The following is a 21,072-nucleotide window of genomic DNA, read 5'->3' on the forward strand; positions in this document are numbered from 1 at the left end:
TGGCACATATATACCTATGTAACAAATCTTGCACTTTCTGCACATGTATCCTAGAGCTTAAAGTAAAATAAAAAAGAAAAAAATATTGTTAATATGCCAACACTACCTGCAATGATCTACAGATTCTGTGTAATCCCTAGGAAAAATGACTTTTTTTTTTTTGCAGTTAAAAAAAATTATACCAAAATTCATATGGTGGCTTAAGGGATTCCAACTAACCAAAACAATTTTGGTGAAAAAAACCTAATTTCTTATACTTAGTGATTTCAAAACACGTTACGAAATGACAACAGTCAAAACAATGTGCCACTGGCATAAAAACAGACATGTAAACCAATGGAAAAGAATAGACTACCCAGAAATAATCCCTTATGTGTCTGATTAAGCAATCTTAACAAGGGTGCCAAAATCACCCAACGGGGAAAGATAGTCTCTGTAACAAAATGGGGGTGGGAAAACTGGATATCCATGTGCGAACAATGAAGTTGGGCCTATGTATTTCTCCTTACAAAAAGATGAACTTAAAATGAATTAAAGACAGAAACATAAGAACCAAAACAATAAAATTCCTAGAAGAAAATGTAGGGGAAAAGCATCATAACATTGGACATGGCAATCAATTCTTGAAGATGACACCCAAGGCACAGGCAATAAAAGCAAAAATAAACAAATGAGACTACACCGAATGTTTACATTTCTGTGCATCAAAAGGCACAGTCAACAGAGTGAAAAGGTAATTTACATAATGGGAAAAAAATCTGCAAACTATATATCTGATAAAGAATTAGAGTAATATCCAGGATATGCGAAGAATTTCTACAACTCAACAACAACGAAAACCAACCCAATTTCAAAATGGGCAAATGACTTAAACTGATATATATTTCTCCAGTGACATGGAAATAGTAAACAAGCATAGGAAAAGATGCTTCACATCACTAGCCATTAGAGAAATGCAATTAAAACCACAATGAGGTATCATCTGACACCCATTAGAATGGATGCTTTGGTTATCTAATAATAAGTAAAAATCAAGTGATGACAAAGACATAGAGAAATGGAGAAAGAGGAACCCTGTGCACTATTGTAGGAATGTAAAATCATACAACCACTATGGCAAACAGTATGGCAGTTCCTCAAAAACTTAAAAATGGAACTATCATATGATTCAGCAATCCCACTTTTGAGTATATACTAAGAAAAGTTGAAAGCAAGGTCTCACAGAGATATCTGTGCATCCATGTTCCTAGCAGCATTATTCACAAAAGCTAAAATGTGGAAGCAACTCAAAGTTCATCAATGGATGAATGGATAAGCAAAATGAAGTATGCACATACAGTGGAATATCATCCAGTCTTAAAAAGTAAGGACACTGTGTTGCATGCTACAACATGGCTGAGCCTGTCCAATCAGAAAATGAGAAATAATGTATAATTTTACTTACATGAGTTATATAAAGCATTCATATTCATAGAAACAGTGGAATAGGCTTATCACAGTTTTCAGGGGAGAAGGAAATAAATAATTGTTGTTTAACAGGTACAATATTTTGGTTTTGCAAGTCGAAAAAGTTTTAGGGATCTGTTACACAACAATGTGAATATACTTAATGCCACTATTCTGTACACTTCAACATGGTTAAGATGCTAAATTTTATATTCTGTGTTTTTATCACCATTAAAAATAAATTTTTAATAGTTAAATAATAAAAAGAGAAAGTAACGAACATGGTAGCCCCTGTGCTCACAGCATAATTATACCAGTGCAGGCACTGGGTTGATAAATCTTTCAGAAGAAGAGGAAATGATGGCTATAATAAAGTTATTATGAAGTACGTATCAAAAGTGTAACCTTGATGCCATGATAGAAGAAAAAGTCCAGAGGAGAGCAAAACACAAAAGACTAGGTGGCTTTTCAGAAGGGCCTTGAAGCATTTCTAAGATTTTGACCAGTGAAGCTGCTGAGTGAAAAAACAATTCATGTCCAGAGAAGTTTTTCAGGGCATTGTATTTGTAGAGGTATAGTGAAATTGAAACTGGAGTTGTCAGCTGGAGTGGAAGCCTTGAGCGCAAGATTAATAAGCATCATCTGGTTTGGGTAGCGGCCAAGAGGAGCAAGAAGAGGTTTTGGGCATGCATTCACTTGAACAGAGATGCACTTTAGGATGATGAGCAGCAGCAGCAGCAGCAGCAGACAGGGTGAATGGCTGTGATATGAGAAAGAAGCAGAGAGTGGTTAAGAGATGAATACAGCCAGCCATCTGAGAAGCAATGATATACCCTGTTACACCTTCATCAGGCAAGGTATGGCTCTGCTGAGTGAGGATAGTCACTGAAAATCAGCCAGTTCTCTGCACCCCAAACTGCTCCTGAGGGAAAAGATGCCTTTTCCTTATTTGTACAATATTATATTATGAAATGGAAGTGGTCTTGGTACTGGTGAGGCATCGTAAAATGCTACCCAAATCCAGACACACTGGTTTTAGAGAGAGGAATGAATAAAAGTCACCTTGGAAAGTCCATGTCAGGGAGTCATGGAGAATGAAGGTAATATTAACAGAAAGAGGGAGGTCAGGAGGATAAGTAATGTGTGGTTATTTAGATGTGTATGTTCATTTAAGATCTGAAAATACTGCAAAATAACAACAGCAACAAAATCTATTGGAGACTCTTCATAATGAAACATATATATTTCTGGATATTAAATATTAATGGAGGTTTCTAGATATCTCTGAGAACAGTGCTTTGTACATGATAACAGCTGTCTTTTGTTCCTTTTTTTCATGCTTGCTAAAAATTGTGTGATCTTAGGCAACCATTTACAAAAATATATTCTACCCTGCACAAGGCAGCCTCTCTGTGCCTGATCAGCAGTTACAATTGTTGCTTCTGGAAGTCTGGGTGGCTCTGAGTCTCCTCTGTAGGGAGCTCCTTCTCTGTCCACTAACTCTCTTCGTGTTGTTCACCCTTTATAGTTGATTGGATTTTTTTCTTTATTTTTTTCCCATGTGCTGTGTGTTTGCCTGTTTCTCCATCCTCCTCCTCCAACCTTGCTAGTTTACTCATTCACACATTCATTTGGTCATTATCCACAACATTCATTTATTTAAGCCCATGTGGTAGGCAGCATTCTAGGATGTTCCTCTGAATCCAGTCCGTGTCCGAGACAGGCGATGTCAGAGAGAGCCAAAGCTGTGGCAGATGATGTCCTTATTGGCCTTGAAGGAACAGACTTCCCTGTTTTGGAAAAGGCTACAGAGCAAGAAGCAACAGGCAGCCTCTAGGACCTGAGCCTGATCCCTAGCTGATGACTCAAAAGAAAGTGGGGACCTACAGCTATAAGGAACCGAATTTTGCCAACAACCACATGATCTAGAAAGAAAACGTGGAGTCCCAGAAAGGAACGCAGCCTGGCCAACATCTCTGATTCAGTCTTGTGGGTCCCTGAAACTGCATCTGCACTTTTGCCCTACAGAAACTGTGAGATCATAAATAATGGCTGTTATATTAAGTCTCTATGTTTGTGGTTACTTTTACATGGCCATAGAGAATTGAAACAGGTTGGCCTTGATTCCTGTTAGTTTACCTCTGGGCCTGAGTTCCAGAGCTACTAACTCTGCTTACCCAATCCTCTGTGCTAGCACCATTGTCCCTGCGTTCCCCAATGGAGAGCCAGGATTCTCCATTTCCTGGACCTGCACACAATTCTTGTTCAGGAAACTGTTTACTGTGCTGATCTCCTGAGGTCTACATCCTTGTTTTGACTTAAACACATGATTGTTTAACCAATCTCTGTATGAACTGACCTCGCTGTTTCATTTTTGCCCACAGCCTTGACAGCCACCCAATCATTTACCAGTCCAGGCAATCCTTTTCTTTAAGCCAGTCTTTCTTTCTGCAGCTACTTAGAGACCTGATATTAAAGGGAGGAAAGGGTTTTGATCAGTCAGTGTAAAACAAAATCGCCTCAGAAAAATAGACCCCACCTAATCTGGTCAGAATCATCACCATTTTAATGAAGGGGAACATGAAAATAGTGCCTTCTTAGCTAGGAGTCACTGGTCCGTCAGTGAGCGATAGAGACTCTGAACCTTGAGGAAATGTTTGAGATAATCTGGCCAATGCCAATAGTGTGGAGGTAAATTCAGAACAATCGAGCAACCTTGATGGTACAAGACCTCACCTGGTGAGGTGTGCCACAAGCTTGCCACCCTCAAACTGATATTCTCACTTTGCCCCCAAGACTGTGAACTCTGCCTGTGCCTTTGTCTACCACTCAGAGTTGCAGCTGCCCTGTTTGGAGGAGGGAGGAGAGAGACTTACCCCTGGTAGTCCAGATTTGTAGAAGTTCCAGGGACAGGCAGGAGTCAGGAAAACAGGTAATATTTGTCTTCTGCGGCAGTTCAAATCCTGTACATCTTTTTGTTTGTAAGGCACTAAAGGCCTAAATTGAAATTGTCTCTTCCACCAGTGTTTTCTCTCTCATATTGCTATTGCACTTTATTCCTGCTGTCCATGCTTTTGCCTTTCCTTTTTCGAATCCATAAAAAGAGAATACCATGCCCAACTTACGTAATGGGTTATCCTCCATTTACCCTCCTGTTTTTGGATAATTGTGTGATGTCTCATATGGCAAATAATGTATCAAATGAATTGCATGACATCACTAGACATGGAGTAGCATTTTCTGTAAAGTAAGTACTTCTTTGGAATAAAAAATACTTAAATTTTTTTGTTTTTGAGATGGCGTTTCACTCTTGTTGCCTAGGCTGGAGTGCAATGGTGTGATCTTGACTCACTGCAACCTTCACCTCCTGAGTTCAAGCGATTCTCCTGCCTCAGCCTCCTGAGTAGCTGGGATTACAGGTGCCTGCCACCACGCCCTGCTAATTTTTATATTTTTAGAAGAGGAAGGGTTTCACTGTGCTGGCCAGGCTGGTCTTGAACTTCTGACCTCAGTTGATCCTCTCACCTCGGCCTCCCAAAGTGCTGGGACTACAGGCTTGAGGCACTGCGCCCAGCCACAAATCTTAATATAGTCAATATTTAGGATTCTTTGCTATTTGAGGGGTGGATAAAATTCTGAAACATTTGAAATTAATCATGAGGAGGATGAAGTTTTTTCATAAAAACCCTTTCTATATAGGGATCTTCGAAGCAAAAGCAAAGGATTATACCCTACTCATCACATGAAAAAAATAAATAAAGCAAAGGAATACTGTAAATGTCTTATGAGTTGAATCATGTTGAGATGAAGTCTGCATTTACCACAATTAGAGTGAAACAAGTGGGAAATGTAAAGGTTGGAAACGTTTAATATATTTTCCAGATTTTCTGAGTTTCAACTGCTTAGATGAAAGTATTTAGACAAGACCAAGTCCTATGGGTGAGATCAAAATCTTAGAGATTGGAAAGAAGGGAGTTTTTTTTCTCTGTTCCACATGGCATGTGCACAGCCTATGTCCTTCACTCACTGGCAGAATGTGGGGTGAACTTCACAGGGCCTGAGAATGTGGGTTTTTCTCACCAAAATTAGCAGCAGATATTTTAAAAACAGTTGTCAAAACAGCAGATTTTCTTTTTTATTAAAAAAAAAAAAAACCACATGAATTAGATTTAACACAAACTAAAATATATTAATCTAGATCAAGACCTCTTGTTATTACTTAATAAAACTTTGGTCATAATCAATACAATGCATGGATTTATTATCAAATAAATGGTTGGGAAATAATCTTATGGCCCAGGTTCATCAAAAATGCAAAAAAGAAAGTGATATGTCGATTGATTATTTGATCAATTAATTTACAGAAAGAACACAGCTACTCTGGATAAATCCTATGTACAGTGAACATTCTGCATTATTTATTTTTTTGAATAAGGAATAGGCATTAGTCTTAGCCCACCTTGTAGAGAACTAGTTTGTAGTTCAGATTTGTAAAATTCCTGCAAAGCAAGGTAACAAAGAAGAAAAGCCTAGAGATTAGAAATAGGGAAGAGCTCACTTTGCCTTGAGCCATGATAATATTTCTGTGAGGTGAAGTGATTTATACTTCCTCAGGTCACTTGCAAATATTTGTTTAAAAGTAAAAAGGCATCTGTAACTTTAAGACGCAAAAAAATAGAGATGATAAACACCACTGCATAAAGCAAATCTATGGCTCCCCAAATCTGTAATTTACACCTTCTAACATTCCAGTAACTTAGAAATTCGTTCAAATTTTATTTAAACATGTACCAAATGTAATTTACTTGGAGTTTCAGAACGATCCAGAGTAGATTTGTTAGGCCAGGCTCTGAACCACCAAATAAGAAAATTTGTCATATGAGTTGCTGGCATACTCTTTACTCTGGAGCAGAGCACACTAAGCTGTGCTAATTATTCTTTAGTCATTTTCAGCTCTTAATCTCATTTTGATGGTTGACGTGAGAGCCGATTCTCTTTCTCCTGTGATTATAGAAAGTTGAATTTTTAGTGATTACAGTTTTAAGTTCCTTTTTTTCTTTGATGAAAGAGTAAAGGAGGTCAGAGCTTTAATTCTGTCCTTTAAAGTGGGACAGAGCCATGACCTAAAGGAGACAGTCACTGGAAAGGAGGCGACCAGTCCAGCGGCCTCTAATGAACATTATTTTCTGGTAGATGGCTGAGTTCTCTTGACCTCAATCTTACCCGTTTTTTTCTGGCATCTTTGGCCATTTCCGTTGCCCTTCTCAACTTTAAAATCATTATGGACACAGTTTTAGTCATCTCTGGCATTCTTTTCCCCAATATTTTGTTCTTCTAAAATATTCTATGCTTTATCCCCACTCCATGTGTTCTTCTTTCAGCAGGCTTTTCCTTCTTACCTACACCTTGTTCTTCCTCGGGGCCATTTCCACGCTGCTCACCATAGTGTTGCTGGGTTTGCTTCCTCTCCACTAAGGTACATGTGGTGTCTTGCACACTGCGTGGCCCTTTCTCACCAGTTAAACAAACATGCAGAGCACCCAGTACTTGCAGGCGTTTCTCTGGATCATCCAGAGTTCTTTCTTTCTACATATTAATTCTCTTCCTAAGAACTTGTGGTTTTCACAACCCGTTTGGTAGCTACTTCATGGGGTAAACTAAATGGCAGTTATACATTTCTTCTGGAATCTGGCATTTTGTATTCATGCTTTCGGGAGGCATTACATTTTTAAAAATATTCCAGCTGGCTGGAAACTGATAGCCAACAGTTTCTGCACGTTATTGCCATGATTGTTTGTGCTTCCCACTATTTTGAGTTACTTAATAAAACTTTGGTCATAATAAATACAATGCATAGTAGTTAAATGACAATCATGACCAGTTTTGCAGTTGCCTTTATTGTGATGTCTTGGCGTATCACTGTCAGACATACTTAGAACCTGGAACAGAGACAATGAGAAAAATATGTATGTTTTTAAAAAGTAATGCTTTCAGGAAGCCTGATTCTTACTCTGAAATTTAATCGAAGATTTAAATCAGATTTTGAGTTCTGTGGAAACTTTACCTAGTTAAGATCTTTCTATTCTTATCTTGGTGTTTGAAAGTGTTGTTCTTTCTTGCAAAACTTGCTAAAGTCTAAAAACCTTTCTAACATGCTGGGACTATCCTCTGCCTGAGGAAAGAAACCTAAAACTATCTATAATTAGTAGATCCTATTGTGAAACACCACCAGCATATTCAGCGGATTCTCAAGCTGCAGATTTAAAGATTGGTCATAAAACGTAAAGAAGGAGTTTGAGAGAAAATGTCTTGGCATTGCAAGTCTATTTTTCATGTTGTTTTTTCTGAAAAAGGCAATCCTACTAGAGATGAGACATGTAATACTGCAATTCAATGTGAAAGTATGTGGGTTTCTAAGGTCAAATTTTATATTTAACTTCATCAAGGTCACTCTTATTTTCCTATTTTATATGCTACATCTCAAACATGCCCATGAATAGTCATCTCTATAATCAAAGAAGACAATAATCATGTCATCAGAATTTGTCCTTTTAAGTACAATAGCCACAATGCTTAGAAAAATATAATGTTACCTTAACTGCAGGAGAATCTGGATCATACCCTATGGTCTGTGTGTTCAGGGCACATGTGGCCTGTTAGAGAGAAGCCCAGCTCATGGAGTTTAAAATCTGAAGTCATGTAGTGATGTAGCTGCTCAGCCACCACAGGCTGGAAATGAAGCTGGTCTCTGAGGACACTCCTGCTAAACCTGCAAGTCCTGTTCTGACCTTTCATCTACTCTTGTGTTTTTCCCAGATTAGTTCATTTTTAAACAAATGTAAGTATTGATGGTTGCATTGAAAGAATCCAGACCAGGGTTTGAAGACCTTTCGTTCATGCTTCAAGCCTCTGCTGGTGTCCTGTGTTCTAGCATATGAGGAGAACATGCAGAAAGCAGAAGGCTCTCTTGCAGTGTGATTACATATGAAAGATGACCAGTGATAATGTATGTGTCTTTCTCGTCCTGACCCTTTTGGTTGCAAAATAACTAGCATCTCCCTTTCAATGCCAGAATGCAGCACTCCCTAATAAAACCAACACTGAGCCATGAGTATCTAAGGAAGGTTTATTGTTTCTGGTTTTGGGTGCTGGTGAGAGAATTATCTAGCTCTGCCTTGTGCAAGCCATGTGGCATGCCAACCAGTCAATCCAAGCCAAGGTCCATGAGAACCCAGGGAAATTTTCTCCTAAGGTCTGTAAAATATGTGAGGAAGACTGACACGGCGTATCCTCTTGTTTCTGTGTACAGAATAGGCTGGCTCTTTCTACAGGGGTTTTGTCATTCAAGTTAGGGATAGATCTACAACTAAATTTATTTTAATGTTTGCTTTTAAATTTTGCAATCTACTCTTTTAGTATAAATAACCTTTAAAAAGACAAAATGCAAGTATAATAAAAAATAATACTACATTTTTGTTTCTCAACAGAGTTGATGATAGACACATAACCTGTAAAGAATGTTTTTCAACGTTTACTTTCCATCATAGGAAGGTACTGATTTTATAAAAACTTAAAAACTGGAAGACACACATGTGCTCAGGAAATGTCAGCACTTATTTTTTTAGTTAGCCCCTGAGAGGAGCTAGAACCAAGTCACAAAGGTTGCTTCAGATTCTTCAACTGACACTGAAAATTTCTAGCCTATCCCTGGAGTAATAGATGGACATGTCTCCCAGCTTGTCCGTGGGCGAGTGGGTAGGTCTGCTTTCAGATCACAGCTGAAAGGGGGTGGAGCTGATTTATAAGGTCCTTTCAAAGTCCACAATGGAACTGAAGTCAGCAGGTCAGCCTCCTGGGGCACTTATGTGCATGTTTCTCTCCAGGTACTGGAGGCAGGACTGCCCTCAGGCCTGGCTAGGAGGGGTTGGGGACAAGATTTGGGGTCTTTTCTGGATCTGTTGTGGGACATAGGTCAGCTGGCCTGCCTGCTGGGGCACATAGAGGCAGGCATCCCTCCAGGTAACTGGGTTGGCAGACTGCTCTCAGACCTCAGCTGAGAGGGGCTAAGGCTGATGTTCAAGGCTGTCTCAAGATCTGCTGTGGACCTGGAGTTGGCAAGCCCTGCCTTATGGATTCTCCAACTGTGTCTCCCTCTGGGTGCTTATGCACGAAGGACTGATGTTGGGATACAACCAGGAGGAGCTAGGGCCAGTCACAGAACTGTTTTAGGATCCACAGCTGGGATGCAGGTCAATGGCCTGTCTCCCGAGGCACTATTCTGTGTGAGACTCTTTTTGGGCCCCTGGGTGGATAGTTTCGGTACCAGAACAAGGCCAAATGGGGCTGTAGCCAAGCACTTGGGGAAATGGGGCCATTTCTTGATCAAATCCCAGTCTGTGAGTCTGCTACCTGGGTACAGGTCTACGCTCTCAAAAGGAAGCTACTAGGTCTTGGGTTCTGCTGGCATTTCACGTACTCCTACCTGAATCCCAGGCCTCCTACAAAGGCATTTTTGTCCATGAGTGGCTGTGAAGTCACCGTTGTTTGGGAAGACAGCAGCCAAGGGACCTCTTTTTTGATCATCTTGCTGATGTCTTTTTCTTTTACAATGTGCCCAGTGTTTACACTTGGTTATTTCTATCCATACACTAGACAAATACTTATAAAGGAAAGGAGCTGTTCTCAAGAGTGCCAATATTGGACTGGCATATCCCCAACTGAAAAGTGACACTTCTAAGGGGATAATGGCTACCAGCTGAAAGCTCTATTAAAATAAGTTTGTCCCATCAAGACCCACTTAGCATTGAAAGTGAAAACAGATGACTTAGTTTTTTCTTTCTGTCTTTCTCTTTCTATCTGTATTTAAAGTCTTTGTGTATGTATTTATTTTCTTTTTAAAAAAAATTTTTAAGAGGAGTTCACAGCAGATGGTTCCCAAGTACCCCTGCTCTCACACGTTCACAACCTCCCCCATTGTCAACATCCACCACCACAGTGGCACATTTGTTAAGACTGATAAACCTACATTGATACATCATCACCCAAAGACCACGTTTTGCATTCCATGGGTTTGGACAAATCTATAATGACAACACGTATGAAACGTTACAGTGTCATACGCAGGTAGTAAACAGTTTCACTGACCTAAAAATCCTCTGTGCTCTGCCCATTCAGCTTTCCATCCCCCTCCTAATTCCTAGCAATCGCTGATATTTTTATTGTCTCCATAGTTTTGCTTTTTCCAGAGTGTCATGTGACTGTAATCATACAATATGCAGCCTTTACAGACCGATTTTGTTGACTTAGAAATATGCATTTAAAGTTCCTTTATGTCTTTTCATGGCTTGATACCCCCTTTCTTTTTAGCACTGAATGTTATACCACTGCATGAATGTATCACAGGTTATTTATCCATTCATTCACTGAAGTACATCTTGGTTGCTTCCAAACTTAGGCAATTATTAATAAAGTTACTATAAACATCCACATGCAGGTTTTTGTGTAGACATAATTTTTTAACTCTTTTGGGTAAATACAATACTAAAAACTGCAATTCCTAGATTGTGTGGTAAGAGTATGTTTAGTTTTGTAAGGAACTGCTAAATTGTCTTCCAATGTGGATGTATTATTTTGCATTCCTATCATCAATGAATGATATTTCTCATTTCTTCACATCCTCACTGGCACTTCGTATTCTAAGTGTTCCATATTTTGGCTATTCTAATAGATGTGTAGTAGTATCTTAATGTTGCTTTAATTTACATTTCTCTGATAATATCTAATGTGGAACTTTTAAAATGCTTATTTGCATTCTGTATATCTTCTTGAGTGAGAGGTTTGCAAGGTCTTTAGTCCATTTTTTAACTTGGTTGATTATTTTCTTCTTGTTCAATTTTAAGAGTTCTTTGTGTTTTTTTGGATAACAGTCTTCTATCAGATGTGTCTTCTGAAAATATTTCCTTCTACCTAGTCTGTGGCTTGTCTTCTTATTCCTTTGACATTGTCTTTTGCTGAGTAGAAGTTTTAATTTTAGTGAAGTCCAGCTTACCAAATAATTTTTCTTCCATGGGTAGTGCTTTTGCTACTCTATGACATCATTGTCATACCCAGGGTCATCTAGATTTTTTGTATGTAATCTTCCAGGAGTTCTATGGCTTTTGTTTTACATTTAGATCCGTAATCCATTTTGAGCGAATTTTTGTGGTAAGATCTTTGTCTAGATTTATTTATTTATTTATTTTGCATGTGAATATCTAGTTGTTCCAGCACGATTTGTTGAAAAATCTCCATTGTATTGTCTTGGCTTCTTTGTCAAAGATCAGTTGACTATATTTATGTGGGTTTATTTATGGGCTCTCTATTCTGTTGCACTGATCTATGTGTCTATTCTTTTGTCAATATCACACTGTATGCTTACTGTAGCTTTAGAGTAAGTCTCAAAGTCAGGTGGTGGCAGTCCTTCAACTTTGTTCTTCTCCCTCAATACCATGTTGACTATCCTGAGTCTTTTGCCTCTCCTCATAAACTTTAGAATCAGTTTTTCAATAGTTATAAAATAACTTGCTGGAATTTTTATTGGAATTGCACTGAATCTATAGCTCTAGTTGGGAAATCTGACATTTTGAAAATATTGAGTCATCTTATCCATGAGCATAGACTACCTCTCCATTTACTTAACTCTTTGATTCTTTCATCAGAATTTTTAAAATTTGATACCTCCTTTCTTTTTATTTAAAAGTTTTCTCATATAAATACTCTACATATTTTATCAAATTTATATGTTAGTGTTTCATTTTGAGAAGGTACTGATGTAAATGGTATTGTGTTCTTAATTTCAAATTCCACTTCTTTATTGCTTATATATAAGAAAGCAATGTGCTTTTATGTGTTAACCTTGTATCCTGAAACCTTGCTATAATTACTTTGCAGGAGTGTATTTTTGTCCATATTAAAATTTTTCAACAGGGATGTTCATGTCATCTGTGAACAAAGACAGTTTTCTTTCTTCCTTTCAAATCTGTAGATATCTCTTTTCTTTTTCTTGTTTTATGGAACAGCTAGGTCTTCTAGTATGATGCTGAAAAGGAGTGGTGAGAGGGAACATCTCTGCCTCTTTCCTAATTTTAGTGGGAGAACTTCTAGTTTCTCACCACTAACCGCACTGTTAGCTGTAGATTCGTGGTTGATATTCTTTATGAAGTTGAGGAAATCCTTTTTTTTTTTTTTTTCAGAGACGGAGTCTCACTCTCCTAGTTTGCTGAGAATTTTAACCACAAATTGTGTTAGATTTTGAAAAAATGCTTTTTCTGCATCTATGGATATGATCATGTGGTTTTTCCTTGTTAGACTGTTGATGCGATGGATTATATTAATTAATTTTCAAATGTTAAACTAGCCTTGTAATCCTGATATAAGTCCCACTTGGTCTTGATGTATAATTATTTCTATATATTGTTGGATTCAATATGCTAATATTTTATTTTTGGATCCTTGCATCTATGTTTATAAGAGATGTTAGTCAGTAGTTTTCTTAGTAATGTCTTTAGTTTTAGTATTAGAGTGATGCTGGACTCATTGAATGAGTAAGAAAGTATTCCTTCTGCTTCTGTCTTCTGAAAGAGAGTATAAAGAATTGATACAATTTCTTCCTTAAATTTTGGTAGAATTCACCAGTGAATCTCCCTGGACCTGGTGCCATTTGTGAAGGGTATTAATTATTGGTTTAATCTAATAGATATAGCCATATTAAGATTGTGTATCCTTATGTGAGTTTTGGCAGATGGTGTCTTTCAAGGAAGTGATCCATTTCATCTAGGTTATCAAATTTATGGGTATAGAATTGCTCATAGTATTCTTGCAGTATCCTTTTACCACCCATGAGATTTGTAGTGATGTTCCGTCTTTCATTTCTGATACTAGTAATTTGTGGCCTCTGTCTAATCAGCTTTTGATTTTATTGAGTTTTCTCTCTATTGGCTTTTTAATTTCAATTTTATTGATTCCCTCTCTAATTTTTATTTCTTTTCTTCTGCTTACTTTGGATTTAGTTTGCTTCTTTGTCTAGTTTCCTAAGGTGAAAGTTTAGATTATTGATTTTAAATACTTTTTCCTTTCTAATATATGCTGTCAATATTATAAATTCTCCTCTAAGATCTACTTTTGATGTATCCCACAAATTTTGATAAGTAATATTTTCATTTTTATTTACTTTAAAATATTTTAAGAATTCTCGAGTTTTCTTCTTTCACCCAAGTGTTACATAAAAGTATGTTGTTTAATATTGAATTATTATGGGGTTTTTATCTTTCTGTTACTGATTTCTAATTTAGTCGTATTTTAGTTAGCTAGTAGTTATTTTAACAAATATGTGCCTAAAATGAAGCTTGAATGAGTGCTATTACAGAAGCTGTATTACATTTCACTCAGTGAATCATGTGTTTGTATTTATATCAAGCACCTGTTATTCTAAATTAATTGTGCATATTTTTCATTTGTAATTTTTTGTGCATACATGAAAAGTCAACTGATGCTTAGTTAAATGTTAGCTCCATTAGTAGAAGAACTTGGCAAATAGTTAAATGATTCCACTTTCAATCAGTGACACCAGATGCTTCAAATACAAAATCAGTTAAAGTAAAACCAAAAATTATTTGATTTATTAACTCAATTTATGAGCCTAAAGGTTTGAACTTTTTTTCTGTCAAAAATTAAATATCTGTCATAACTCGTGAATGCTATTATAAATTAAATTAAAATTCAAAATGGAAAACAGAAATTATTTGTCTTTGTGCTTATACTATGAATATAAGTTTCACTGAAGCATAATGTGGAAAGAAAATGAACAACATTGTAAACTAAATTAAGAAATCTACAGAGCACAAATATATGTGTGATTAGGTGTAGCACAAACAGAGGCCATCATTACAATTAATCACACAAGATTCATGATACTACCAATTGAAATTGAATTTGCAGTTAACAAAATTTTCTATATTTTTATACCTAATTTTCTATATATTTATAAAAATTTCTATATATTTATATCTGAACTACAACATTGTTTCTGATGAAGTGATGTTGAATTAAAGTAATGAATAAATAAATAAATAAAACTTCAGTCTTACAGTCTGAGCTTTCTTTGCTGTTCATTAAGAATCCAATTTTAGAAAATGTATGAGCCCTTATGAAGGATTAGCTTAAAACCACAGTAAGTGACCTCTGTGGTACTGAATGTATTTTGGAAACAAGTCCCTTACATTTTGGTTGTATTTTGTTCAAAACTGGTTGAAAATTTTTAATAAATAATTGAACACTTGGAGCACCAAACAATTTTATCTTCCAAAGCTTTTAGTAAATTGTGATCATTGAGGATAAAATTTCCTAGCAGGGAGAGAAGGCTGTTTATTCCTACAATAGCACAGAAGCAGAGAACACATCCAGTGAGGGTAGATCAGAGAGTCTACATGAAATGATTTTGACATTTGCTGTACATTGGATAATCTTGACTTAGAGGAAGAATATTTTGATGACGATGCTATTTTTAATTAGAAAATTTCTATTCTGAAGCAGCATATAATAAAAGTGAAAAGATCACAATTTTGGATCATCTAAAATTGGGCACAATATTCCAAGAAATAATGGAGATAACTTTCCATGAGCTTTGTCTTATTAAATATTTATTGAAGAAACATTTACTGAAAAATATTTATTGAAGTAACCCAGAGCTGTGCGTGGTGATGTGTGCCTCTAGTCCCAGGTACTGGAAGGCTGAGAGGGAAGGCTGAGGTGGGAGGACCGCTTGAGCATGGGGCAGTGAGCCTTGATCATACCACTGCTCTCCAGCTTAGGCTCTGTCAAAAACAAACAAAAAACGATACTCAAAGCACAGTATCCTTTTTAATACAAAATAATTTTATTTAAGACTATCCTTCATTTAGCAGGATTTGATCTGAATTTATCAGATACCTTGGCACACATAGAAAGGCTATTTTCTCCTTTAAAAATACTATGATTTTCAAAGAAGAGTCAACTACATGTGTCAATGATTTCAAATGTATCAACCATAAATATATACAGAAGAATAGTGCAGGTAATTTTGTGAAAAACTTTTAACACAGTAAGATTATATTGAAATTACTGACTCCAGAAAAATACTAGAGGCATGAAAGTCATTAAAGCATAACTATATTCCAAGCTTTGCGTATATATTTATTTAATATACACAATCACTATAAAATTTTACCCTGCTATACACACATACATGCACGTATATGGAAATAAGTGTATTTTAAAAATAGATTCAGAACAGAACTGTTGTATAGACCAGTATAAAAATGTAATAAGACCACATTATCTGTCAATCAATAAATATATCTAAGTGTTCATTTGAATGATCGCACAGGTCCCACAGCTTGGGCGGTGAGTAGGAGGCTGCTCAGGCCCGCAGAGCACACAGTTCGTACCCACTGCTGTGCTGGCTTCTCTCTGCCTTGGCTGCGGAGTATCAAAGCCCTCCCTATTTATGGGGAAACCTCCACCTCATGAATCTCGGACGAGTCATAGCCCACCTCTCACCACAGCAGGTGAAAACGGCAGATGCTGGCTTTCCAGCCTTGCGTGCATTTAGGCCCAAAGCATGTGTTAGGCTTGGCCTCGGAGCAGCCCACCACGGAGCTTGCAGTGGGAGCCAGTGAGTCAGAGGTGGGAAGGCAGAAATGCCATTACCTGGGGGCTCATGGGGACTGCTGCAGCGGTCCTGGTAACTGGCGTGCAAGGATGGCACAGCATTGCTTCAGCAATTGTGCTTACAAGCCACCCCCTCATCCCCCAGCCACCCCCCAGCGAAAGCCTAAGTGGAAGAGGTGGAAGCCCAGCGGGAGAAGCAGAGGCAGCCGCTGCTGAAACTGGTGCGGTTGGGCCGGGCGCGGCAAGGTCTTTGCAGCCCTGGCCGTGTAGACAAACTTGGCTGTGACCGTGGCTCCTGCCCAGCCCTCCTTTTTGCTGCTCATTTTCTAAGACTAGTTCTCCTGGCTGTTGTGGGATTCTGGCATCAACCGTCAATCCAACATTGCGTTCTGTTGTTGTGAATAATTTCCTTTTCTGCTCTTAACGGGCGGAGTTTCTGCTCTCATACCAGAGAGCCACGGCTGCTACACTGGAGAGCTATGGAGGTAGCTGCAAGGACATACACGGGTGTCAAGCCAAGAGGTCTGAGGCTATGCTTGGGCTTGGACCACGGCGGGTGTCCCAGCTCTACACAGGACTCACATGAAGAATTTTTCAAACTGGAAACAGTAACTCAGCAGGAAGTAGGGTGCTTCAACCCTGAAAATAGCATGGAAACCAGGGAGCAACACAAGTGTTACCCTGATATCAATTGCGGTGTCCTGGTCTGTTTAGATTCACATGAAATCAGATCGTGCCTGTAACGTGTGAAATGCAAATCTAGTATCCTGATCCTTCTGGGACTTGATTTTCTTGATTACCTTTGGTTCCTGTGCTCCCTTTTACCTATTTAGTATGTTTGAACATTTATAATCGTTTAACAAAAAGTATGGTACACTAGGCTTTACCAATAACAACTGACTAAATATTCAGCCCTATAAATTAGGTATCATTACTATCCCCATTTTACAGATGTGGAACTTGAAGTTTAAGAAATAATTTTCTGAGTCACAAAGTTAGTGACAGAGTGTCAGAGTGAGTGGTCTGACCCCAAAGGCAAAGCTCTGCAGAACTGGCTGACACCACCTTTGCTGAGCCTGCTGTCCTTTTCTATTCCTTATCTTTTCCCCCGAAGTGTGGACAACAGAAGGTTATGTCTGCAACAGACTTTTAAGTTTTGAGGAAAAGGCTTGCGTCTGCGTGGGAGGGTAGAGAGAATGTGTCATTAAGCATCGCTATACTACATCAAAGAATGAGCAAGCAGACAAGGCAACAACACACCCTTTCAATTAGATTTTAGACACCCACATCCCTGAAATATTCCTTGGTCATTTCTGCCGGCCAAACCCTTTCGTAGGATATTTGCTTCTACTTTCTTGCTGAACTTTTCCAAGTTTTGTCCCTTCAAGAAGCCCCAATTCATTACTTTGACTATATTCATAGATTTGTCCTTATTTCTTTATCATATAAGCCATGTCCTGAGGCCTCTCTCTCCCTCTGCCTGGCTCCCCTTCTCCACCTCCTCCCTCCTTCTCATTTTGCCCCTTCATTTGTCTCCTGCCACCTGCCAGCCATCTCCACTCACCTTTGCCTGCACTCACCATCACAGCCCCTGGGGGACGTTCTGTTGTGCCCAGAGTGTTTATGCAACATGGAAAATTCTTCTTTAACGTGACTGCTGATATCAATTAGAATTTCTCAAAAGTAACATTACTAAGAAATCAAAGGATAAAAATACACAGGATGGATAAATTTACTGCATTTATCCTTTCCCAACACTAACTCGAGTGTAGCCACAGTTTGGCCTGGGGAGCTTTTCAGGAGGCTCACAGCCCTGGCTATTTCTCTCTGTCGATTCGTTGCTGGACCATGCACTCCAGTGCTGTTTGGACTCACTGTGGAGCAGCTTTGTGGCTGGCTTCTCCGTCCAGCCAGAATTGGCCTCCTGTCACCTCTCTGAGTATTTCTGCCTAGGTCCATTCCTGTTTGATATGCTGTTGGCCTCGGTTCAGGTGTGCAGCTGCTTTAGGACTGAGAATCATGTGTGGTCTCCACCACCTTGGAGAGAGAGGCACATTCACAAGGTGTCCCAAGACTCCACTCCCAGCCACCTTCACCTTCCTACAAGTCCTCCATTCATTCTCCTGACCCCTGTTTCTACCTACTCAGCTGGACCTGTCTGTGGGATTCTCCTGACCCAGGAGTGGGAAGCAGGGTGCTGTTGTATTTTTCAGTTCCTTTCCCTACTGGGATCTCAGCTTCCTACTCAGATTTTACCCTACAGCAGTGGAGCATGTGTTTATGCCGAAGCAGCCACATATGACCAAACAAGGAAGACTAACCAGTGACATTACATAACTAGATTGACTAGTTAGCTTAGTTCAATGAGGAAAATTAGAAAGAAAGGCCAAGGTACTTATCCTGTCAAGTAAGGTGTAGCATTGGCTTTCTACATGGTGGTAGGAAATGTCTGAGGGTCCCACTAACTGGAGATACCACTGCAATTAGTAAGTAGGGTCACATTTATTAAATTCTCCTTCAATATGCTAATGGCAACCCTGGTGAGAAATGCTGGAAAAGGCATATTAACAAGATTTGAGATGAGAGGAGAGAGAAAAAAAATAAGAGAGAAGAGTTATAGGGGAGAGAAGAGAAAGGGGAATGTATGGGATGAAACATCATTGCATGTTGATGGATGCTCCTCCATGCATTGCTAGTCAGTCATGGTGCTGAAAATAGGACCGTGAATCATTTCTGTTGCAGACTTTAAATAGAAATGGGGAGGGGGGCAAAGGGAAGGGGAGAGAGTAGAGAGACGGGCAGGAGAAACACACGTACAGACTGTGCACATCACCATTTCCCTTGTCACATTGCATTGAACGTTTTCTCCTTGACTTGACTTGCTCCTTTCTCCACTTTCCCTGTGTCCAGGCCTTTCGAAGACAGGTATTGAAGCTGTTATAGTATGTATCTCTAAATTTAATTTTTTTATTCAAATATGGTGAGGCCAACAGATTAGGAGATGACTGCCTTTGAAAAGACAGTTTGTGAGTCACAGTTCCCCAGCGAGGGGGCACATCACACCTCAAAAGCCACAGGAAGCACCAGGGCCAGTAAGGAGCCAGAGGTAGGGTTGGTGGCGGGGGTTGGCTGGATGGTGCGGATAGCCCTTCTGTGGTTTCTCAGTGAAGGAATGGGTGAGGCAGAGTAAGCGAGTGAGGCAGATTAAGCAGCTGAGCAGACTTAGAATTGGATAGTTTGAATAATTTCAGCAAGCTCTGAGACATATGGGGGTCTCCAGCTGTCTACTTCTTGCCCTGGGGTGATTTAAGGCAGGGGAATAGTGCTCCAGACTACAGACATCTGATAAAAGGAGGCAGGTGGAGAGTATGAACTTGGGATTGGTTAGAATGCATATCAAAGGCATGCTCACGTGGAGCATGAGAAACTTGTCTGTTATCTCTGGGAATTAGCTAATCCTAGAGGGGCAGTTTCTCTCTAAGATGAGAAGGCCCCAAGATATCAAAGAATCATAAAATGTAACATGTGTGATTAATAGAGAGATTAGAGCAGAAACAGAAAGATGCTCAGGCACACGCTCAATGTGGAAAATCTTTGTTTCTCATCTTGGCCCTTTGAAGTAATCAGGGGCACATTCCTAGTCGCCTGCTGTCTGGCTCCAGCGTGGCTAGCCAAGTTCATAGGTATCAGGTTGCCAGATCCAGCTGCCTTATTGATGCCACTGGTGACACTTGAACCTCAGAACATTGTTTTTTCCGTTTTCCTCACTTCATTCATGCAATATATATGTCTTGAGCAGCCAGGGATTGAGTAGGTTCTGGGGCTAAGCCATAGATGGGTTGAACTGATGGTCTCAGTTCACACCTTCTCTAGCTCTACTACCTATATAAAGTGACTTTCCAGCTCCTTTCATTAAGAGCTGGAATCTGTTACCCTGGTTTGGCTTTGTGCTTTGCAGTAGCCAAAAGAATCAGCACGAATCATGTGCTGGTGCTGAGCCTAGGCCTCAGGAGGTCTTTATGTGCTTCAGTGCTCTTTCTTGGATCTTCACCCCCACCATGAGGACAAGTCCAAGCTAGCCTGCTGGAGGATGAGATACCAGATGGAGCAGAGATAAATTTTCCTTGCTAAGGGCATCCTTACCAGCTGGCCCCTGTCCACCTGCTGATGGAAGGTACATGTACAAGCCCAGCCAGCATTGTCAGCAGGGCTGCTCAACCAGTCCTATACTCAGGAGCAAAAACGAATGTTTAATTCTGTATGCCATAGAAAGATTTAGGGTTGTTTGATATGTAGCATTATTTTGGTGCAGTAGAAAATGGATATAAAATATGTAGGTGAAAGGGAGAAGACTGATCCTCATATGCTTCCCAAACAATACTGGAGACAGGTATTTTCAGACCACAGTCGAAAGTGAGGGCTTGATGGTGTCATATAGAAGAGGTTTCTCACCCAGAATGGATGGTCAGAAGAACTTTTGGAAGAAGTTGAGCTCTGGGAATGAAGGAGACATGGAAAATAGCTACAAAAAGAAGGTGGCTTAAATGGCAGTGCAGCAAGAGGGATGGTCAGGGTTCTCTAGAGGGACAGAACTGAGGATAGATATTTATATAAAGGGGAGTTTATTAAGGAATATTGACTCACATGATCACAAGGTGAGGTTCCACAATAGGCCAGCTGCAAGCTGAGGAGCAAGGAAGCCAGCTTGAGTCCCAAAGTTAAAGAACTTGGAGTCCAATGTTTGAGGGCAGGAAGCATCCAGCACAGGAGACAGATGGAAGCCGGAAGACTAAACTAGTCTGGTGTTTCCTCATTCTTCTGCCTGCTTTTATCCTAGCCATGCTGGCTGCTGATTAGATGGTGCCCACCCAGATTGAGAGTGGGTCTGCCTCTCCCAGGCCACTGACTCAAATATTAATCTCCTTTGGCAACACCCTCATA

The sequence above is a fragment of the Cebus imitator genome, unplaced genomic scaffold (genome assembly GCF_001604975.1).
Source record: "Cebus imitator isolate Cc_AM_T3 unplaced genomic scaffold, Cebus_imitator-1.0 Scaffold131, whole genome shotgun sequence".
Taxonomy (NCBI): Eukaryota; Metazoa; Chordata; class Mammalia; order Primates; family Cebidae; genus Cebus; species Cebus imitator.